General features: G+C 42.3%; 1 protein-coding gene across 2 annotated transcripts in view; it reads right to left on the minus strand.

Moving 5' to 3' along the window:
* Positions 1–24,505, minus strand: part of METTL6 (methyltransferase 6, tRNA N3-cytidine) — a 38,423-nt gene that overhangs the window by 640 nt on the left and 13,278 nt on the right. The window contains exons 7-8 of one of the 2 annotated variants that reach the window (XR_010722605.1): positions 18,363–18,565; positions 245–376 (exon numbers count right to left, since the gene is read on the minus strand). The gene's annotated coding sequence lies outside the window, so the exon portion shown is untranslated. Of the gene's footprint in view, positions 1–244; positions 377–18,345; positions 18,566–24,505 lie in introns of both variants that reach the window. The other variant, XR_010722604.1, reaches the window with a different exon arrangement.

Raw genomic sequence — 24,505 nt, forward strand, 5'->3', positions numbered from 1 at the left:
GAGGGAAGAAAAAAAAACAAAATATGGGAAGAGAGTGACATAAACATTTGAAAATAGTATAAACATGCAAAGTGACACCAACAAACTAAAATAATCAAGGAACAGAGGCGGTGTTGCAAAAACGCAGATGGGTTGTTTGCAACATCTTCACTGCTCACAGCAGAAGAAATCATGTAAAGGTTGGGGGAAAAAAATAAAAACAAGCCAAAAACCAAATCAGCTAAAGCCAAGTGTTTACTCTTACTGCTGTCCATTAAGGGAATCCAATGTGTACACACAGCCAGAGGTTCCCAGGGCCTTGGTGTTTCTCTCTTCCCCAGTGTGCTGTGGCTGATGCCAAGACTGTAGTGGTCTAATGTCCAACATTCCCATCATCCTAAAAGAGCAGAGAAAACACAAAGCTGCACATGGAAGACTTAATGTGGCCAGCCCTGCTGTTACCACTTTCGTTTCTAAATAACAAAACTATGTAAAAGATTTACTGCAGCTATGTCATGTTCCTCCAAAACCTACACAGGCTGACCCATGGCGATGTCACAAAAAGCACTGGCCACTGCTTGGGGTACAGAGTTGCTCCTGCACAAACATGCTCTCCCAAAGGGATTTCTTATGTTTGCACAAAGGACCCTGTTCTTCCATTACTACTGTGACAATCCCCTTGATTGTTGCAGCTTGAAAACCTCCAGCCAAACTCCTCAATCTGCTACCATCAAAGCAGAGCAAGCTGTCTCTCTCCTCAGTTACACAGTGGATTTAGAAAGTTGGGAGAGCTGCCTACAGAGCTTGGCACTGTGCAAGAGATGGTGTGGATACACAAGCCCCTTTTCCCATTAATCTGAAATCGCTCATAGAGCTCTGAGGCCCCTGAGATCATTTTATATCAAACCAGTATGTTGGGAAGATCTACGTGTAATAAAATCAGTGAAGAACGCACATCTGTCATTACTGCAGACACCACTAGAGCATTAACAGAAAAGTGGCCTGAAGGAAAAGATTTGACAGAACAGGGAAAGGGAGACTATTCAGTACACATAAAGATCAATAAAAGACTCTAGGCTATTATTTACAAGTTCGTTCTCTTCTCCATGGAATGGTTTTTGCTGAAACTGCTGTCCCATGCAAAGGGCAGCAGGACCCCAGAAATACCCGAGGAACAAACCTGTGTATCACGCAGGCCTCACACATGAGCACGCTCTCCACAGGTCTGTTGGTGACAGGGAGCTGTGTGGTGTGATTGACAGGTTGGAGGGAAGGGACGGCATCCAGAGGGGCCTTGACAGTTTTAAGAGGTGGGGCTGAGCCAACCTCTTGAAGTTCAATAAGCCCGAATGCAAGCTGCTGCACCTGGGTTGGGGCATCCCAAGCACAAATACAGGCTGGGTAGAGAATGTACTGTGAGCAGCCCTGAAGAGAAGGACTTGGGAGTGTTGGTTGACAAGAAGCTCAGCATGGCTCAGGAATGTGTGCTTGCAGCCTGGAAAGCCAGCCACATCCTGGGCTGCATCGAGAGAAGCACAAGCAGCAGGGCAAGGGAGGTGATTCTCCCACTCTAATCCACTCTGGTGAGATCCCATCTGGGATAGCGTAGCAGATGAAGTTCTCTGCTGTGAGGGTAGTGAGGCACTGGCACAGGTTGCTAAGAGAAGTTATGGATGCCCCATCTCTGGCAGTGTTCAAGGCCAAGTTGGATGGGGTTTTGTGCACCCTGGTCTAATGGAAGGCGTTGTTGCCCATGGCAGGGGGATGGAGCTAGATGATCTTTCAGGTCCCTTCCAGCTCAAACCATTCTATGATTCTATGGATGGCATTTGGGTATTACTTTTGCCAAATCATGAGTGATCTCATCCTGGCAAATCCCTCCCACACAATCTGTTAAAGGCCAGGCTGCTCCCCAGCCCCACCCAAGGGCCAGAAAGCCAGTCATGCTGACCTTCTTGCTTCCCCCACAGGCCTTACGCGTGCCAGGGCGTCTGAGCAAGGCTTCACGAGGCCTGACTGAGACAGTCTGTACTTTCTCCTGTATCAATATTTCAAAACCCCAGCCCCAAGTATTCAATATTTGAACAAAGCACTCTGAAATCAAGGCAGGAAGAAACAGCTTGCTCTTTCACTAATGGGATTCCAAAGTGGCCACAACAGAGAATTAGTCCAGACCTGTCAGGCTGGGCTGCAACTTAACATGAGCTTTGCTGAAGAGGGTACAGCTCAATGAGAGGTCCTGGTGTAGGAAAAGCCACGATCCAGGTTGCTTTAGCAACCAATTTAAGTGCACCAGTCAACACCTCTGTCTTGTGGCATGACAGCAGGCATTTAGGGGACAAGCCTCATCATTAACATCATGCCCTGGAGCACAGAAATCCCTAGACAAGGGTGATGTTCTGGCTGAGAGAACTGCTACAGCTCTACTTTTGGGGGAAGTTGCTACATAACCGCATTATCTGGTCCCACAGAAATCCTCAGTGTACAGGCAAGGGAAAGATTTGGCAAGGGAAAGATTGAAATGTCTGTACTTTGAGGAAGGAATACAGAGAAGAATTCTCTTCCTCATTCTGGAAGATGGTTTGTAGATTCAGTATTACATTGCTGAATAGCCATTGGGGAACTAAAAGTTGCATTTTAAATAAAATAAGCTGGGAAGAAGTATGCATCAGTGAAGAATCGCCTGAGGAAACATCCTAATGACTATAGTTAATTTAGGGATAAAATTCAAAGGGAATGGATAGTGTAATTTTATATATATTTGATAATGGTAGATTCTGAATGGATTTTAAGGAAGAGTTGGGTTTTTTCCAAATCTCATCTTACATTCAAATTTCTGCTCATGCTTGCTTCTGCCCCAGCACTAGAGGCAAGAGCCTAAAATACAAATCAAAAGTTGCATTTCCTTCCTCATAAACATGTATCTTCTCTTTTTGAGTATTGATAGCAAACTAAGCAGAGTTCAGGGCTAATTAATGCACATTTGATTACCGAAGACACATTTCAGCTCATGGAAATGTTCAAGAAGAAAACAGCCTAAGAGACAGAGCCTTGCTTACAGAATACTGCTTCTCTCCTCAAGGGGACTGGAGAAACAGTTCTGCTCTGAAAAATTCTTCTGCTTCCATTGATGATGGTGCTGGAGGCTAACTTCCAATTGGCTTCAAATGTTGAACTGCTGTTGCAATTTGGTTTTAAGTAATTTACCAACAAACGAACACAGAAGTATAAACAATCCAATTCTAAGGAGTAACAAACACAGTCCCCAAAATACATTTATGAGCATAAAATCTACCATGTAGCTTCTTAGCTGAATTAACCCTGAAGACCAGTTTACTACACTGACTTTTGCAATGTTACACCAGAAATTAGTTTAACTCAGGGAACGTCTCATTTAAACACAGAGCCACCATCTCTATCTTCCAAGCTGCAGCAGAGACATTGCTCTGTCAGTGTTCAAATCCTGTGTACATTCCTGGTTTTCAGAAGTCGACTGCACGTGTTGGAAACTTTTTTAAACATTAAGTGGGATGTCACCTACAGTTATAGTACATTGGAAGATCTGGGCCTCGATCACTTTATCTTTTATAGAAGGCTAAGCACAAAATTTTTATGGAAGATACGCACAGAATTTACTGAAGATTTTTAATTTCTTGGGTGCATATGCAGGGTATTAAACACAAAGTGATCAGAATCAAAACTTCCCCTGGCTTATTTCTCAAGCAAATTTTCATGCTTCCATACGCACAATGGTTGTGGCATGTTGGTGCTCTGCATTGTAGAAAGCGCTAAAAATCAATTATCTCTCCTACACCAGTTTGTATGATGGTATCGCCTTATGAACTTGCACACAAAGACATACTAATGGAGCTTGAGCATCTGTGGTACAAAAAACTTGTAGATTTCCCCACCTACAAGGAATGTATTTAAAGAAAAGGCTACATTCCAAAATACCCTTTGATTTCACTTCTCTTTAACAAGCACTATTTAAAATTAAAAATAACCTCCAGGCTTCACAGGGCTACAAAGAAAGGAGGCTCATTTTAAAGAGCTACAATCTATTTTCAAGCCACACTAATCTTAGTATCTTCCATAAAAACTAAATACAAAGATTATTAGCAAAATTATCTGCTGGGCCATTTCCCATTGCATGTACATTTATCTCCCATCATATCATGAGCTAGTTTTCTTAGTAGCTGAAATTGATGATGCCTCATATAGAGAGTGTGAGTGCAATATAGTTTTTTATACACAGACATAGACACACTCACATGCACTAGGCTATATATAAGTGTAAAAAATGCATGACTAACAGCTCGATGGATTTCCCTGCTTGTTGTTATTTCCTTGGGAAAGAACCACCATCATCACAGGAAATTTTATCCTCCTCCAAGCTGTCTTTTGGCAAGGCTAGTTGTGGTGGAATTTCCCACTGGAAAAAACCATCCATGCAATGACACTACACTTGCAGCAGTCCTGCTGCTCCTCTGGCCAAAATGCAGAGTGTGCTGCTTTTGCAGATCTAGAAAATAATGGAGTAACATGAGCCTCCTCCTCAGATCTGCTGCTGAATGATACGGAAGATCCCTTTTACAGTGCTTCATACTTGAACAGGGAAAAACCCTATACTGCACCCTCTTAAGTTGAATATATCCACCTAGGTTCCCAGTCCTGCTATCTGCTTTCCCTGATAAGCAGCCTCACATCAGTTTCAGTGGCAGCAGGATCAAACGCAAAGGTGTTTGATTGTACTCAAAATGAGGCCTTAGACAAGAGGTATTGGCTCATGAGAGCCAAAATGAGATGCAAGTGCCATTCTCATGTATCCAGCCTGACAATTCACTAAGGCTTTGCAGCAGTGTGGATACATCATTGCTATTCAGTACAAAAATACCCACCCTCATCTTTTATTCTTTATACTTAGACATCTATGCAAACCACATTTAAAGCATTTATTTAAAGAACCACCTCTGACTCTCAGATAACGTCAGCCACGTGCAAGAATACATCTCATTTTTCCATAGTGTGCCTAGTGTTCAGACTGGTTCCATATTTGTGGCTATTTAACTGTATCAGTAGATTTCTCACTGGTAAATTAACAGGTTTCTTGCAATCAGCCCACGCTGCTCATGATACCAAAAGTGACAGGTGAAGGCAGGAATCCCTATGAAGATGTAAGGACAAACAATAAACTCCAGGTAGTGAAGTTCCTGTGGGTCTGGTTCAGAGTATTCATGTGTCTGGTACACTTTCTGTGAGAGAGCCATGAAGGGTTGTTAAAGCTGGCAATTTCCACAACCCTTCTCTCGTGTAGCATGGCTACTCTACGCACTTAGCATGTTCCAGCTCACCAGGAATGGGTCTCCATGTGCCTCCTGGTCCCAGGCAATGCTCCTGACAGATGCTTTGTGGCACCCACTCCCTGCAGTGAGTCATCTCCTATGGTGCAAAGGTACCTGGTGTGTGCGGGCTGGAGCACAGCTCTGTGCAAAGGCAACCAGGTGACTGATGAAGGCTCTCCGACCACAGACTTTGCTTCTTACTAATCTTGTTATTGGGCAGGAAATTCACTCATACCCTATTTTAAGCTGCTGAACACACAACATTAAAACCTTGAGCTTCGTCAGAGATCTCAGAGCATTCCTTCAAGCATCAGCTATCTGGAGAACCTTTCCCTTTGGTTTCCAGCACAAACCCCATTTCTTATAAGTGCAAATTGATTAATAGAGGGAATAGAGCGTAGACATTTCAAGTAAAAGCATGGCCCAGAGGATGAGGGAAACAAATATCTATTTAAAATGAGCTTCCAAACAAGGCTGAGTAGACCAGGTAGCTACAGGAAGATTTGGGATCTCATTATCATCATGAACAGCTCAAGTGCAAAGAGAAAAGGCAGAATAATGGTCTTTATAGAGAGAAAAAGAAAGATAGGGATGGGCAACCAAAGGGGAACTCCTGCCTCTGAGTTGTGAAGGCACACTGGCAGCCAAGAGGGAGACAGCTGGGAAGCCCAGAGATGGGGACAAGCCCTTCCACAGCCAAGTCTCATTAGCAAGATATTAAGAAAGGCCTTTGCACTGTCTATTTTCTTCCTAACCACATTTGACTGCCTCTAAGCAATGACAGGAGAAATAGGAAATGTTTTTCATACCCTCCTCTTTCCTTTCCAGACTGGTGATAGCCTATTTTACCTTGTGCCAGAAAACATGAGCTTTTGAAGTATCTAGATACAGAAAAAAAATGTCAGTTTAACAAATCTGAATTTGATGTCTGCAAGATCCTAAGTGTCCACACTTCAAGTGTGCCCTTCCATATATATAGGAAATTCAAACCTTTAAAATACTTGAATTAAAAATATCTGTCTTAGATTTTTCAAGTGAAATGCTTCCTGTGTACAAAGCCCCTTTTTTCCCTCTTCCAGCATCAATAGCTAGATTTTCTGCCCTGGCAGAATCCTACTTTTCAGTGCTTCCTGTTACATTAAAAATGGAATGATTGAGCACATTGTGTGTAGGAGTGAAGCAGAGTCTGTTTTAGCACCCAACTTCATATGTCAGGAGAAGAAGTAGTGATTAACTGTGATCCCTCTCCTGCCTTCTCCCATGCCATAACCTGCGGGAGCACGCTGCTGCAGAGCGACATCCCTGCATTTCCGTCTTGGTGCCCAAGAGCAGCCTGCAGCAGCAGCACCAAGGCTGTGAAACCCGTCAGTCACACAGGGCAGGTTTTGAAGCCTCCCTGGCACAACCATGCAGCAGTACCTGACCAAATGCCTCACATCTCCTAGAGCTCAATAAACGCTTTGGATTGCAGTGCAGATCTCACCTCTGCTCCCCACTCCTCAAGTCTGTCATCTCTACTTCTCCCTCACCATCCAGCTCAGCCTTGTTTATTCCCCAGTCTCAATACCTTCCCCTTCTTTCTACCACTGCAAGTATTATTTAACCCATTGTTTCCTTCCTTCCTTAATTTGTCTTTATGCTTCATTTCTCTTTTTCCCTTCTTTCATGTATAAACTGTTACACAGCAGTTGCCATTAGCTATGGTTCAACACCACCATTTGTCAAAATTATGCAGCTTCATCATTCCACCTCCCACTTTGGTGTTGGGTTTGCTCATCTGTTGCAGAGACTGAAAAACTTTTGCAGTACCATTTGGAATATGTTGATCTTCCCCAGAGCGAGCAGCCTCTTTTGCCACAGGAAACATATTCAACCCTAGCTGCAAATTCCTCTCCACTGAAGTCTCTCCAATACAAGGCCAGTTTTGCAATCCCAGTGAATGAGAGGTCATAGGGACAGAAATGAAACATTTTATTTTGAAAGTCCCTGCAACTCCCCCAGCGGTCAGAAATTACATTTTTTTTAGATGCCCTCTAGACCTCCAGAGTGGGATTCACTTTGTGCAGGTAGCTGGATTTAAAAGCTACTCGCTTTTGTCTAAAAGGGCATTCATTCTTTTGTTTTCCTTGTTCTGTTGACACAAGAAGGTAAGATGACAATTTCTTTATTCTGTTCCAGTTACTATATCAGAACAGCACTTTTCCAGCTCAAATTGCAGGTATATTTCCTATATGTAACAGCCACTACATATCTCAGGAGCAAGTTCCACAACAGCAGGAAAAGATAAGGGAACACACTTCATCCCTTTGGAAAATCCTGCCCAATAGGATCATGTTGAGCCTGACAGATTGTCCTTTATTAAGATGCAGATGAACACAAATCACTCCACACTGGGGACTGTGTTCCTCTGATCTAGAATGTGACCCCTGAGCCTCCTTTTCAGCTCCTTGGCCTTTCCTCCAATTTTCTCCCACCCTTTTATTTCCCACCCTCCCACAGGGTAACTCCTTTCAAGTGAGCTGTTCACACCAGAAGCCACACATACACCCCTGCAGCCACACTTCGGTCGAGCCACCTAGGCACAAACAAATCTCCTGTGATGCAAAGTATCTAAATTCCTTGGAAGTGGTAGGTATGCTGAATACCTGGGGGAGATTCTGGGTAGGACAGTGGGATTTTTATATGTCCAAAATATGATTTCATATGTCCAAAAAAAGGGTACCTTCATTTCTCTAAGTTTTTCCCATTACTTTTTGTGAAAAAAGTGTTCAGGTCTTGAAAAGAAAAAGCTGCCTAGGTGATTAGCTGTCAGGACCATTTCAGCAAATGGACTTAGGAAATCAACGTGGAGGAAAGCAGTGGAAGGGATTTGCATTTGACGGGTGTGTGAGGATCATCCAGCCATTGTTTGGAGAAGGATACACACATTGCAAAATAAGCTGAGAAGATGTTTGGCATATCAATCTCTCACCAGTCAACCTACCAGAAAGGAGAGGGATCTGCCTCCTTGGTCACAAGAAAGTTTGGTGTGCTCAACACCCTGCTGACCCAGAAGGCGTCCGTCAGATTTCCCAAGCAGTTTGGGAGACCTGTCAATAATGCAAAAGAAAGGCTGGCTCAAGGGACAAAAGCTGCTCGAATGCAGTCTGGCATCCACACTGCTCCCCAGTCCCAGCAAACAGGAGTGGGAGGGCACCCCAGTACAACAGCAGGGGCAGTCTCATGATTGCCACTGCCGTTGCACAGTGCCGGGATGAGCAGTGGGCTACCAGCACAGGAACACCCTCTCCAAACAGCAGGAGATGAAACTGATTTTCAGGTGCAGGCATTCTGCAGACAGAGCAAAAGGAAAAAAGCAGATGTCAGGCAGTCTGCAGTACAGCTCTCCTCTTGCAGGGACCCCTTTGGAGCAGTAACTCTTTCGGGGGGGGGAAGGGGAGAAAAGACAGCCACCCAGCAGTGTGTTATTCTTCACAGATGGAGGAGCTTTAATGCTGTCTAATCCTCCAGAGGGAGGAAACAGCATTTCCTTTGTGCCAAGGATATCAAAATGGTTGAAGATGGCAATCTCCACTGATATTAACTTTATTAAAGGAGGGGTATTTCCAAGAGCTCTGAGAAAGCTTGGTCAAGAGCTGACTGTAGATGCACTCCATGTAAACATCTACTCGTAACAAGAAAAAATAGCAGGCAGTTGGGAACTCCTGGAAGAATATGCAGGAGAGATTGCATATCACAGCCACATACATCAATTATACACCTATCAAACAATTGCATAACAGCAGCAATGTGAGCAGGTAGTTACTGATTTTTACTCTTTTTTAATTTGACTCCTGTATTATTTTGCTGCAGCTATATAATCAACTTGTACTCTCTGAAGAGGGAAGTGGTGTCCCTGGGTTGTCATAACAAGAACACCAAACCTTCTTGAGCCACTTCCTTGGAAGTGAATTATTTTTACGTAAATCGGATGCAAAAGTGAAAGAAACGATAAGCATTCTCAGTAAATTTTGAGTATCAGGAGCCAGCACTTAATTAAACTTTACTTTAAATAACAGTAATATTTACATTCCACTAATAGATGCTTTCTTTCATCTAAATATCAAACAACTGTCACTTCACAATGCCATTGCATATAAAGTCAGTTCTTAAACACTTTAGGTAAGGCACAGTTCAAATTTCATCTTGGATGTCAGTACATCTCACCCAGCCTGCTTGGGAAAAATGGAAAATTAAAGCTCTGAATTGAGGGTCTGAAATATAAAGCTCTACTATTGTAACAGAAGCAGAAAATACCCACGCATGCATCTCCCCTTCCTGGAGGACAGTTCAATTATCATCATGTCCCCAAGCAGATTTGCACTGAATCACTGTGACATCTGCTAGGGAAATGAACACAAATCTATATCTGCATGCAGCAAATACATTGGCAAGGTTGCAAAGAGGGGAAGAGAAATAAGTGTCACTTTTCACACAAACTAGAAAATGACAGCTTGTTACATCCATGAGTAAATACTAGCAGAAGTGAGGGGAGTCAAGATGTTCTTCACCTTTCCCCCCCTCCATAGCATTATAAAGATACAGATTAAAGACAAAACTATGGCTTCTTCTTCCCTGCCTACAGTAACAGCATCTGCACGCATTTCACCATCTGGGAACACTAACAATAATGGATTATATCTGCCATTTGCACAGGTCAGTAAAGCTCCCCTGAGTTCAAAGGAGCTGTACCTCTTTCCTAGCTGAAAAGTCAGTCCAACATGCCAGAGCTGGGGAAACAGAGGCTGGAAGAGACCAGAGAGTGAGGGTGCAGAGCAACCTCCTTCAGGTCACTTATGGCAAAGAAGACTTGCCCATTGCCTTGTCAGCAGCAAATGGCAATTTTATGACACAGAAGCAAGAGGTTTAGTCATGACTTGCATACATTCAAAAATCATGATGTAATGAGGTACAACTCTCTTTGTACAGACAAAAGAAAAACCCAAAACAACAAAACCTAGAAAAAGGATAAAGTTAGCTTGAATACCCCTGTATTTCTCCAAGGACAGGAGTATGCCCACGGACAACTGCTTCCAAGCCACCCACACATTAAGGTTGGTCCGCCTGAGTCCATAGGCACCTTTCCCATCTGTGCTGAAGCACACAGGGCTTCACCAGCTGCATCACATGGCAGGGCACAAAGTTGACTCCTAAGTGCAAGATGGAGGAAAGGCCATGGTATGAAGTTACTGAGAGAGAAATCACCTTCTAGCAAGAGATCCCTCGGCTCCAAAACCTAACACAGCTGCACTGTAACACTGTGACCTCTCCTCCACTGCAGTCACACACAAGGCTGGAGATGAAGGCAACACAGCAGAGCACACCTGAGGCTCAAATACCTAAGTCTCATGCAGGATGGGCAAGATGGATCTGACTTTATACCCATAGAGGAAGCAGCAGCATCATTCTAAGTTCCTTTTAAGCTAATGATACCTTTTACACAGGGCTACAGTAGCTGCAGCTGTTTTAGAAGGAAACAGGCTCTCTACCAAAAATACATTAATGGGTACAAAACCTCTGCATATCACACCTTCACCTGTAACAAATGCATTGCATTAACATTTAACAGTATCTCACAACTAGAGCAGAGCAGAGCACCCTTTCATCAATTATGGCTTGTTTTCTGGTGCACCTTCCTCACACCCAAAAGCCTGTGTTCAGACATCTCTCTTCAGATATTCTCTGATTCAAATGGCAAGTTTAACATGACTGTAAAAAAAGGGTATCATTACAGTTTCTTTTTAAAGAGATGTACAACCTTCCGCCCACTCTTTCTTGTGCTTTTGCAGTGAGAATTTCTTCCTAATTGGTATCCAAGTGTGCAGTCAGATCAATTTCTCTTCAAAAAAGAGTGCTGCTTTTTATCCAGATGAAAACAGATACTACAGACTTCACTTGCAGGCTCTGATTTCAAAAATTACTCTAATCAGACTTTGATAGAACCACTCTGATAACAGATGTGTGGCTAATGTCTTTCCTAATGTTATGATAATTCAACTACAAAATAAATAAATAAATGGTTCAAAATAAGAAAAATTGTAGGAGTTTGGACAGTGGCAATGAATGCCAAATTCAGAGTTCAAAAGTCTCCTCTGAAATGTTGTTACTTCATATCCTCCTACTTCTCCACAATCCTGGTCTTTAAAACTTAGGATAAATAAAACTGAAATCTGGACTCTTGATCTGAATTCACTTTTTCATGTAAGAAATAAACTTTAACCTTCCAGGAGTTACATATTTAGAGTCTGGTTTGACAATAAAGAACATTGATTCTTCTAGTCAGTAGAAAAATAGAAATAGTTTCTCTTGAAAGTTGCATTACATAGTTTACAATTAGGAACTGCCTGGGGAAAAAAAAAAAAAAAGTAGAAAAGAAAGACTAGAGGGTTTTGTTAAGCTATGTAAAGAAAGGTTATTATTAGAACTGCCAGAATCCTTTACATTAGCATGATACTTCTTTACTAAATTATCATTTTCAGCCAGGCACTTTAAATTGCTATTTTCACAAATCCACATGGTCCAACTGAAGGCATGCTGGCTAGAGCCTTGCCGCTGCCTGTTTCAAAGCAGAGGTGGAGAACAAATGGTGCCTGGTATCTGCCAGGTACCTCCTTGTGGGCTTGCCACAGCCTGACCCACAGCCAGGCTGCTGCTGCTGCCACCACCCCAGCCCCAAGCACTGTCATGGAAGATTGCAATATGAGCAGGTACAGAGATAGCAAAGGAGCACCTGTATGCCCTGAAGAGGAAAAATAAATGCAAGCAAGAAAGAAAACCTCAGGTTTAAAATTGACCTTCCTTCCAAAAGATGCATTGAAATGGTCTCACAACTATCTTACACACAGATGTACAAGCAATAAAAAAATAATTGAGAAGTTCAAAAGACAGTTGCTTTTATCTTTTTTGCTTTTGAGTCTGCAGTTCTGTGGGGTTTCTCAGATGACCAGACCTCTCTTCTAATTATTTCTAACACACCTATTGACTTAGATTCATATCCTGCAAATCCTAACTGTCATTACATGCATGCATACTTGTCTGCAGTATCCAAAATGTATTTTATATCTTTTTTATCTATCTACTATATATTATATCAAGGACATATTTAAAAATTATAAGCACATTAAACACAACAGAGTTTTGTAAAGTATTTCTGTCGCAATACCAAAAGTCCAGCAGTTTTTAAACCTAGATAGGTTTCCCCCATGAATTCCAGGTAATCTGGTACATTTCCCACCTCTTCATCTACAAGAACTGTAAGTGGAGGAAGAGAATTCTGCAGCTTCTGCATCCAAATATTCACCTCCTTTCAAACCCTCCTCCTCCTCCCAAAATGGCTTAAAATAGATTCACAGTAGACTCTCCATTTGGGGGTCTTACTATCATGCCATTGTTTCAAGCTCTGCAGCTCAGAGGATTGGGAACTGAGGTTGTATTTCTGGTAATGAGAACTGAGTCTGTAATACAACAGCCTGAACCAGGACTCCAAGAAGAAAAACAAAACAATGAAAGTGTTCTGCATATTGGGAGGACAGCACAGAGAGTTGACATTGCACACAAAGCCTTATTTCCACACTCCTTGCTTACTTTCTCTTCTACTGGTGTTCACATTGAGTTTTTGTCTTTCTTCTACTGCACGTGTTCCCTACTTTAAAGCCAGCTGAGCAACTTTACTTTGTAGGGATTTGAGGAACTCAAGGCAAGAGAATGAAAGCTTTCTTGAGAGCTAAAGCCAAGTCCTGCCAAGTGAGCAATCCTTACTATTTATGCTGAATAGGAGTTTGAGCCTCACACTCCTCTATGGTATGTTATATCAAGAGCCTTGAGTCAGGTGGAGATGCTTTGGAAAAACAAGAAGAAGGGAGTCACCTCTGACTGCCTGAAGCTCTCAGCGGAGTCTCACATGCAGGCTACCCTCTGCCTGAGAGCACACAGAACAGAGCTGAAAGCAAGCAAACACAGCCAAGAAACTCCAGCCTCAAGGAAAACCAGAGCCTACCTACCTCTGGTTCTCTTTCATATCCTAAACAGACTGGAAGAGTGGCCAAAATACATCCAGAGCTGCTTAACTCAGCATTTTCTTCTTTGTCTATGCCTTTCCAGCCATTTAGCCCTATCTAGTCCCAGTATCTAAATGCAGTGATACAAATCCACTAGTGAGCCTGTCCTTCACTCTCTACTGCTTAATCCTCCTCTGCCTCAAGAAACTGAGGATGCAACCTGCAGTTTAGGTTTCTCCAAACATATTTTTGGTGTGTAAGACACTAAAATGCACTTCCTAGCCAGCTTTATGAAAATCCTGTACTGTCCAGGTAATTCTAGGGAATAAAGCAAACTGTTTGGCGAACACATAGCAAGAGCACTTACATTGTCTTGCACCACCATTGACCTTTGTGTTCATTTCATAATAAGGATTCTCAACCAAATCAACCCTCTAGGCAATGATTTACTCTACTTGTGCTTCCCTGCTGGTTGAAGATTCCACATTGTTTGTTTTTTGGAACCAAAGTAGAAGCCCACCATCCTCTGTGTTTTTTCTTACACATGTCATAGACTAATTCAAATATAATTGTCCTCTCCTTAAATCTCCCACTTCTTCTCTTCAGCTGGGCTGTTCTTCCTCTCACAACTACTTTCTGAAGGGAGCATGACCCAAAATTGGGAAATAAGCAGAGACTGGATGTACAGAGCACAGGTGCTTTCTTTGCACAAGTATCTGTAAGCACCACTTGGCTAAAAGAAATTAGAACATTAGTTTACAGTGAATGAGGCTTCCCCTCTTTCTGTGCAGTCTCACAAACCAGGCTGCATTATATGTCAGCTCTTATAATTAAGACCGATTAATGCAATTTAGGATCTTTTTTAGACTAAGAACTTGCTGAGATGGGAGCAAATGGCTGAAGGGAAGAGGCTGGATGACATAGCTGAACTGTGTGTGAAGAGTGATATGAAACTGTTTGAACTCACTAGTCAACAGAACATGACAGAGAAGGCTCTTACTGCTCATATAAGAAAAATAATGTGAATTGTCTAAATTTTTGTGAGGGCTTAACAGAAAAAGGAGAAATTAAAAGAAAAAAATAAAATAGAGATGTTGAATAAGGATATAATTAAGTGCAATTTACTCCATGTTGTGTACAGAGCAATTTCCTACAACACATCCTCAACGCAAATGAGGCACAGCAGGAACCAAGGCCAGTGGAGGAAGAAGTGCTTTTTACAGAGCATTTACCAGTAGAACTTATCTTTTATAAATGATAAATAAGAGTGACTAAATCCTAATAGTTTTGGCCCAAATTTGGATTCTGCTATTCTAAGTACCATGTAAACATACAGGAAATCAAACCTGCCCTCAAATATTTACAGTCTAAAGACAATAAGCTAGAGAAGGAAGGAAATGTTTAACTCAAACAGATAACAAGTGTTAGTTACATGGTAGCTTGCATCACTGAAGGTAGAAAGCAAGGCAAGTCAATTTACTTAAGGGTAGGAGAATAATAAAGAAGGACCTTATGGAAAAAGGAGAAAAGGGCTGAATTGGAGATGACTTGTTGGGCTTGATTTTCTGGTTCAGAAATCACCCTGAGCCAAGCAGGCACAGAGGTCTGCCGTGTGCAGTCTGCTGGCTGCAACCATGTACCCCTGTGCAACGTGGGACTCTGCAGAGGAACCTCCCAAAAACTGCAGCACCGCTCCCTTCCCAACCATGCACAGCCAGTGCTCCTCAGCACCTGCATTCTGCACAGGCCTGACCACCCAGAGCTTGCATCACTTAATAGAGTATCTTTCTCACCACTGTCTCTGAGAGAAGGAGATACAGGCAGTGACCAGGCTACCAAAGCACTGCTCTGTAGAAACATGTGCTCCCCTTACTGTTCTTTGCATTGTCCAGTGAAATTTCTCAGGAGCCAAGAAATCCCAAGTGGCATCTTAAGGCTATCAGGATGAGTATACCCCATAATACAAGGGAGTACCCATGGAGACCCTTCTGGCTTTCTCCCTATCTGCACAGATATTCTCTTTTTTAATGAAAACAAGGATTTCAAGAGAAAGAAGGGGAAATGGTGCACAAACAAACCTATCCCAACGTTCAGTCATTTGGGGGTCACGCTTCAGGTCCAAGTCCCACAGTTTATCTGAGAAAGCAGTGTCCCAGCAATGCACAAGGTTTAAATGCATGTGTGCACTCTTTTTAGGCTTTCAGAACTTTGTCGGTGCTCCAAGCTTAAAAAAAGTTTGAATTCTTCAAGCATTTTTCTTCCAGGTCATGGAAAAAAGCTTCTAAATGCTTATTAAATTTCTTTGAGTTCATATATGAAGTGGATAATCCTGGATTTCTGCCTTCTCTCAGAACAATAAGCAAATGCTATACTGTTAGCTCCCTTATTGATTTTGTGATTCACAGTGTAATCAATTTGCCTGTCTCTCCCCAGACTTCTGCCTCAGGGCAAGGAGAGCTATACTAATGGTATGGGACAGCAGGGCTGTCTCTGTTTGGTGCTGTTACAAATAGTGCTGATCTGTGAACACACACCTTTTTTTTTTTTTTTTTTTTTTTTTCCTCTCTAATGGCACATTCACCTGAGGAGGTCAGCAAGTAGGTAAGTCCCAGATTCTCATGATAATTAATATCCTCCCCATGTCTGCATCCAGCAAACTAACAGAGCCCACCCACAACTTACCAAGATTGTCAATTTGCATCCCTTACCCCCATCACTTAGGCTTTATCTGTTTCTCTTCAGTCATATCAGCACTGTGTCTATGTTGATATTCCTATCAACCTTTGTGGTTCGTATCAGCTTGTGACTCACTGGCTCTCTACTAACACAACTATGTGGTTTAGGAGGGATTTGCTTTGGCTGAAGCAGTATCCACCTTTTCTTTCTTCCTGAAGCTCACTGTCCTCCAGTCCAATCAATACTCTGCATTCCACTAGCAAATAATACAACCTGTGGGTGTTTTTATGTCCTTCTTTCAAATGCTGCATTGTCTTGCCTAACAGTGTTTGCCAAAGTCTCTACATCAACACATTTTGAGTTCTGGCATGCCTTTCGGCATTTCTTGTAGTTTTTAGATTTCATTTTCTAGTACCTCACAGTACTGGACAGTTGTTCAACCTTCTTAAATTTCCTAAACCAGCCTGGGGGTTTCCCTCTGCCTTGTAAATTGTAATTGATCCATATAACTGGTCAGTTTCATGTTGTCTAGTAATAATGCTCTCTGATGGCTTTGTCTCAGACCCTACTCAGTGCATTGCAATGCATCAGTGACCATGTTTACTCCGTCAATGGAAAAAGCTGGTCTCTCAGTTTGCATTTTCAATTTGTATTCACATATTAAAAACAGAACAAGAAAATGCACTCTTCACCTCTTATCTTTACTTGGTCACAATTCAAAAGTCTGAGACATATCAACTGATTCAGAATGGGAGGAAAGAAAAAGTCTTATGACTGTCTTCATCTTTTGTGGGTACCCACTGTCTGCAAAAAAGGCTTTTTCAGTTGGCCTCTGCTTTTCCAGAGCAACGTCAGCTGTGGTGCCATTTTTAGCGGTGACATTTTCCCCACTCAGAATATTTTCTTAGTCCATTATACCCCGCGTACCATCTGCCGTACAATAGTCACCCAGTGCCAAGAAGCCTGGTCACAGTTTGCTTTATTCAGTGGACGAGCCCTAATTGCTTAGCCTGGCACAATATGAGCCTGCACATAGCACAGCATCCCATTCCAACTGCTCGTGCCACGGTTTCTCCAGGGTACAACAATCCAGCAGAGCCTCGGAGGCAGCTGTGACCACCGATTAGTTCCGACACAGAGCAGTCGTGCTTCCCTTCACCTGCTGTGAAGACAGGAGGGAGCGGCCACGCTGCAGGCCTCCAGATGCCCTTTGTTCCCAGTTTCACGCTGAGAACGTGGCAGAAAGGAAGAGGCTGTGAGACTGGGAGCCCAGGAAAGCACTGCACATCCTGGATGCAAATTGTCCCAGTGATTCTACTGCCCTGTCTGCTGCTAAAGAGTGCTGGAGGGGCAAGGAGCAGGAAGGCTGGGGTTTCAGTGTTGTCTCTAGCTTTGTATTGGATGCAGCCTCAGTAATGTGAGCCAGGATCATCTAACCTGTTGAACAAAGGGCAGATGCCAGTTTTATTATCTCCCTTGCAGGCTGTACAGTTGTTGGCTCTGAACACCTTGGTGCCAGCACCGTAGAATGCAAACATCCAGTCTCATCCTTCTCCCCTGTGAGCTGGCCACAGCTCCTCGAATCCACACAGACCAACCTGCCAAGAGGAACACCACAGGGTACCCTCAACACCCCTGCTCCACCTCTGTTTCAGTGTCTAGTGGAAAAAGATGCCAAGGCTGAACACAATCCTGACATAAATAGGGAAACCTCACAGTCCCACAGCTGTGACACCCCATCAGCCTGTGTTAACCAGGGAGGGAAGACTTCTTGTCCTGCCCAAATACACCAGTACACTCTGAGCTGCTGCTCTCTGTGGGCCTGCTGCTCTCTCAGCCTGTACAGACAAATGAACGTTTGATATGACAATGACACATTTTCTTTTTGATCACTGGGTATTTAGAGAGGAAGCAGTTGGCCAGATGCATGATGGAAATCAGGAGAGGTTTGGTGGACAAGGAAGGAAGAATAACGTAATGTACCAGGAGTCCAATACTATAGTATTAATACTCACTTGTTAACCCTTTCTGTAGTTCCCAATCAAAGTAACCTTTCCTTGAAATGTCTCAAGGCCTAAATCTGCGGTATGATGTGGCCCCTCCATGAAAGTCAGTAGAAACTGATGGCACAACTCAGCATTTTGTCAGATCAGGCCCTTGATAACAAGTAAGATGGCTCTGAGCGAGAAAGCCCACCAGATGCATTAATAGATAGGCATACTGCTTGGAGAGGGGCCAGGAAAGAACTGGGCCTGAAGAGGCTGCCTGTGGGAAGCAGGTCCCTTGTGCCACTTCTCCGGGGCTAAACATACCTGCTAGTGTCACTCACCACTGTCTTGGGAAGAGGAAAAAGCAGGTCTCAGTCTGTTCTGTTTCTGCCTATCATCCAGTTGCTGGGAAGGAGCCATTTGGATACAGCCTCTGCACTTTGCTTGGTGATAGGTTTCATTCATAGAAGCTTTTCCATGAAGTCACTTATTTTGGGGTTGGCAGATCCCACTCACTTGTGCAAAAGGCAAGGAGAAGCCAGCTCTAAATAAAGAAAAGGGAAGGTGTAAGAAAGGCAAGGACAGGAGCTATGTTTTTACAAATCAGTTTCTGCGCTGGCAGCTAATTAGCATTTACACTAATTCAAATATTTAATATCCAAAAGAATTACTGTTGCATAAAATGCAGTTGAGGCAATTTTACATGTAGCTTATTAGCAGTAATGGATTATACTGAGCACACACCATGCCTAAAGTGAGATATAAAGCCAGCAATATGTAAATGCAATTTTTTTCTATTCTTCCTCTTTCCCTTGAAATGAGGGCTTGCCAGAGACAAAATGGGGATTACTCAAGTAGGAGAAACTGTAAAATGGCAAACTAAACTGCAGCTGACTTCACACAGTAATTAAGGAGAGAGATACTGCCTCTCTGGTCATGTGCATCCTATGCATCTCTGCTTGAATGGCTGCTCAACTGGAGAGCAGCTCCTCTATAAAACAAAAGAAATGGGGAAAAAATGGGAGCAGTAAATACACACAGAGATTTGTCTAATATTTTTGTGGAATTAAAGAAATATTGTATTAAGGCACTGCATTTTGAAATTTGTATAAAGCACTGCGGTTTCTAAGGTATCAGCGTAATCAAACACAAATGAAAAAGAAACAAACAGCAAGTTGTCAATGCAACAAATTATTGCCTCATGGGTAGAGACAATTAGAATCCCAGGTTCCATTAACAGTAATAGTATTTCACTTTACTCTCCCTCACATTGTGCTAAGAACGTTCCCTCTGTCTCTGAGATGCAACTGTATTTTCTTTAAAAGAAAGAAGTTTTCTTTATTTCTTTGATATCCAAGTGCTATTCAAGTAGACAAAAAGAGGACTTGACAGCATGTAAGAAAACGCTCTGGTCTCGTCTATAGTTAATCATTACCAGTTCTTCCTACCACCCTGTTAAAGATTTAGACAATTCAGTGCTGGGACTAAAAGGAAGGTAACGCTGGTTAGTGGCTAGTGCCACCTTGTGAACAAAATCCCAAACACCCTTTCCTTCACCCTTTCTACCAAACTACTTATGCAGCAAAGTAGAGTAAAAAAAAATCCAACTTTCGCATGAGTAAGTAACTTCATGATAAGATCTCTGTGTTTAGGGAGAAAACACGAGACTAAGCCTCAAACCAGGCCAGACAAGAGCTTGACAAAACTGAGTCTAGAAAGAAGACAATTATTTTACAGTACGGCTGATGGTAAAAGAAGCTATTCCTTTTTCACTGCGTTTCAAACAACACAAACACGGGGATAACTAACCCTCCAACTTCTTGATGGACTCCACAAGAGTGGGATTTGCAGTGTTCTGACCAGGAACAGACAGAAGACAGGAGAGATCAGGCGAAGAGCAGCACTGACACTTCTCATAACACAGTAACAATTTTTATTGCAAGGTCTGCACCTGCCACCATGCAATTGTAACTGAAACTGTGCCACTAAAACTAAAAATATTTTGTATTACTTAAGGCACTTCAATACATTTTTCTCCTCCTTGCCCACCTCTCCTACACCCCCACTCCATCCCATGGATTTTGAGTATTTACTTAATCAGACTTTTTGATCAGGTTTGTCTGTATCAGTGTTTTCTCTTTTCCCAACATCAAGGGTCAGCAAGGAGAGGGATGCATTAGATCTCTCGTCCTGAAGTGCAAGCCCCTTTGCCATCCTAAAGGTGGAAGCAGCTCTCAAGGAAGTCAGATGAATTTTCCCCTCAACTTTGACAGAAGGAGCCTTTTACTCTGCCCATTCCTAATTTGGGAAAGTACTTCCAGTTTTGTCCTTTTACCCAACCCTTTCCTTTTCAAGGTTGTGGTTAAATCTTCATCTCCTACACTTTTAAGACTTGATGTTTATAGCAGTAGGAAAATAAGAATTAGAAGTCACACCAAATGTAGCTCCTGGTTTCTTACGAACCATTTCTTGCAGGGGACTTCAACTTACCAGGTGTCTGCTGGAAAGAAAACACAGCAGACAGGAAGCAGTGTAGGAGGTTCATGGAGTGTGTGGAAGGTAACTTCCTACACAGATGGTGAGGGAGCCAACTAGGGAAGGCACTGGACCTGTTGTTTGTGAACAGAGAAGGAGGGAGGAATGATATGATGGTTGGAGTCCATTTTAGATACAGTGATCACAAAGAAAATGACAGAGTTTTCTATTCTCAGAGAGGGATGGGGATCAGCAGAATGACTAACTTGGATTTCCAGAGAGCAGACTTTGGCCTGTTTAGGAGACTGTTGATAGAGTCCCTTTGGAAGCAGTCCTGAAGGGCAAAGGAGCCCAGGGAGGTTGGACATGCTTCAAGAAGGAAATCATAAACCTGCAGATGCAGGCTGTCCCCACATGCCTAAAGAAAAGCTGGAGTGGAAGAAGAGAAGCCTGGCTGAACAGAGAGCTTTGGCTGGATCTCAAGAGGGAAAAGAAAAGAGTGTTTATGAGCTTTGGAAGAAGGGACAAGCCTCTCAGGCAGACTACAAGGATATCTTGAGTTATACAGGGAGAAAATCAGAAGGGTCAAAGCCCAAGTAGAACTTATTACAGACACGACTGTAAAACACAATCAATATGTTCCTATAAATACATTAGCAACAAAAGGAGAGCTAAAAAGAATCTCCATTCTTTACTGGAAGCAGGAGGAAACATAGTGACAAAGGGTAAGGAACGGGCTGACATACTTAATGCTCTTTTCTTTCAGTCTTTAAGACTAACATTAAGTTGGTCTCCAGGTAGCCACTGAAGTGGAAGACAGGGACAGGGAGCAGAATGAAGATCCCATAATCCATGGGCAAATTGTCAGTGACCCACTACACCTGTGGAGCCAGCAGGACTAGGCAAGTGATCATACCCCTGTGTATTCAGCACTGGTGAGGCCACATCTTAAAACCTGTGTTTGGTTTTGGGCCCCTGAGAAAGACACTGAAGTGCTGGAGCTTGTCCAAAGAGGGGCAGCAAATCTGGTGAAGGGTCTGGAGCACAAGTTTTATGAGGAGCAGCTGGGAGAGCTGGGGCTATTTAGTCTGGAGAAAAGGAGGTTCAGGGGACACCTTATCACTCTCTACCACTGCCTGAAAGGAGGGTGTAGCCAGGTGGGGATCAGTCCCTTGTCCTAAGTAAAAAGTGATAGTACAAGGGGAATTGGCCTCAAGTTACACCAGAGGATGAAGAAAAAATGTCTTCACCAAAAGGGTTGTCAAGAACTAGAGCAGGTTCCTCAGGAAAGTAGTGGATTCACCATGCCTAGTAGTATTTTGGAGACATGTAGATATGGCACTTAAGGAAGTGGTTTAGTGGTGGACTTGGCAGTGCTGGCTTAACATTTGGAATGAATGATTCTAAGAGGTTTTTGCAACCTAAACAATGTTATGATTCTTCAGTTTTTCACTCCAAGATCCTTCCCTTTTCCCTACAAGGCAGAAAGTGAGAGTAAAGGCTTGAAGTCACCCAGGAAATGAACAGCAGGGCTGGGAATGGTACTTATCATCTAAATTGCAGTGACAAGTCATTCAGGAACCAGGTTTTCCAGCCAGTACTCTCATTAATAAAGGATCTGCTCTGCATCAAGATGGCTTGCTAGTTGGATACTGAATGAAGATATAGGAGATAATTTCTTCAGTCCCATTTTCAAACTAACTTAAATTTGAAGTAGGGAAAATATCAATCTCTGTGTCTTACCACAAGGGGGATGTCCTTCCTTCCTCTTCTTACCCATCTTGCCTAACTGAATGGTTACAATTTTTAGGACAGGGATTGTCTCTTACTCTCTGAGTCCACAGCACCTAGAAAAATGCTGTCCCATTCAAGGGTTCCCAGACATCACCACAACAAGTATGTAGTGAACATTTGTAAAGGGTTTGTTCAATAGAATCCTGGTTGGAAGATGGCACATGTTAAAGTTGGCATTTGGACTCCATTCACCCTGGTTTCTAAGACTCTCCTGTCTTACTGTACAATCTACAATTCCCATAATTTCAATTTCTTTCTGCGCCCTGTAATATTTAAGACACGCACCATAAAATAAACAGCAACATAAAATTAGCTAAAGTAAGGATATCTGATTTAAAAGGTTCCAGGAATTGTCAAATCAAGCCACAAAAGAAAATTTCTCATACTTTGCTTAAATTTATGCCTCATACTTCGCTCATATTTATCATATTTATGAATACAATCAGCAGTAACATACTCACAACTCTCTACAAGGCTACATGAAACAAAAACCATATCATCACAGTAACAGAGAGTTACACTACTGCTACCTGTGCTGCAAAACCATTTGAGTGTTACTGGAGCAAAGTCTGGCATTGCAAATCTTCAGCTTTGTTTGGTGTTTAAATATGAATAATGCCACTGTTGCAGCTACAGTTTTAGTTGCCAGGCAAATTCAAGCTCCTCTCTGGAAATTTTTGAAAGATGCTCTATACATTTTTATTATTTTTTTTTTTTTAAGACAAGTATAGTAATTTTTGGATTTTTCTTTTACAGTACTACAAAATTCTACCTGACACTGACTTTCCTGGTGAAGAATAGGCTGGCCTGGGACATGAACAAATTGTGCAGCTGCTAGCATCAACAAAACAGTCTTGCTCCTTCATCAGTCATGCACAGGTAACCTTTTTTTTCTTACAGAAGTACTAATATATCTTAAGATCTGTTTTAACTGCAAAATCATTTTATCTCACCGATCTACTATTGGTGATTGAATCAGACAAAGATCTCCCATAAAGAAGTCTGTGAAAATGAAGTACAAACTGTGCATTATGGAATTGAGGTTAAAGCTCTCATTTGCTAAGCTTACCCCCTCTTCAGTGGGCTTTTGAGAACACCACTGCCCTACTTTAGGAGATGCATGTGGTTAATGCTGTAGGGTCTGTTTGTGGTATTTTCTTTTCCTGAAAGGTTTATGGGTTTTGGAACTTGGAACGTAGCTTGGAAAGGAACTCCTAAGCCTAAGGGCAGGTTAGTATTTTGTATAGAGGAAAATCTGTAAGAGGAAGATTTTTCACTATTTCTAAAATACATTCTGGCTCTGTATTAGCTTGAATGTTTCAGTTTACTTTGAGGTGGGTTCTTTTCCCTTCTGAGTTTTATTTCTAACAGGCTTTTCCTAAATATTTCACGTCATTTATTTTTCAAGCTTGCAAGTTCAGCCTGTGTCTTTGGCAAAGACTTTCAAAAGCAACCAGATTTTCCAAGGATGAGACCTAAAATTTGCTGGGAAAAAGGGTAAATGGTCACAAGCAGAATCATTTAAGTAGAAATACACAGAATCACTGTTCATTTGGAAGAATCATGTAGTCTTGTGCCCTTGTCTTCCCTGATTTCACGGCACCCTGCTGCCAACACAGTGAACGGTACACATCAGCAGAGGAAGTGGGAATGGAAAAGGTTCTCTAATGGAACATCTTACCTGGTTAATAGCTTCTATCTTTGCAAGCAATGCCTCTGTGTGCCTCCCCACAGTGCAGGCACACCATCTGCCTTTGCTCTAATAAATGAACTCACATTACAAACACAGAGCACAAACATACTCATATCCTGAGCCTACTGCACCCAAGGGTCAGATGTTTTTGCAGTATGCATAACTAGCAAATGTTTGCTCCCAAATGTTTGAAATGGCTCACAATCTTTCCTAATGACAATCATAACCAGGGAAAAATTCATTCACGGCTATATTATGATAAGGTAAAACTCCTAAAAAAATACTTATCTATTTTCACTAATTGTATCTCAGCAATATCTTTCCAGTATAAAATTCTGCTTCTCAGAGAGTCTTGCATGTATTACTAATATCACACACAATCAGATGCCACCTTCCTGCCTCCCTGAAACACCAGTCTAATTTTGGAACCTGCAGGCTTTTATTTCCAAAATTTCACTTTTTAGATGAACAGCTTAATTAATTATATGTAATCCCTGGTCTGTGAAACTCGGGATTTTTTTT

The sequence above is a fragment of the Chamaea fasciata genome, unplaced genomic scaffold (genome assembly GCF_029207755.1).
Source record: "Chamaea fasciata isolate MVZ Bird 193981 ecotype frontalis unplaced genomic scaffold, bChaFas1.0.hap1 SCAF_1, whole genome shotgun sequence".
NCBI classification, from domain to species: domain Eukaryota; kingdom Metazoa; phylum Chordata; class Aves; order Passeriformes; family Sylviidae; genus Chamaea; species Chamaea fasciata.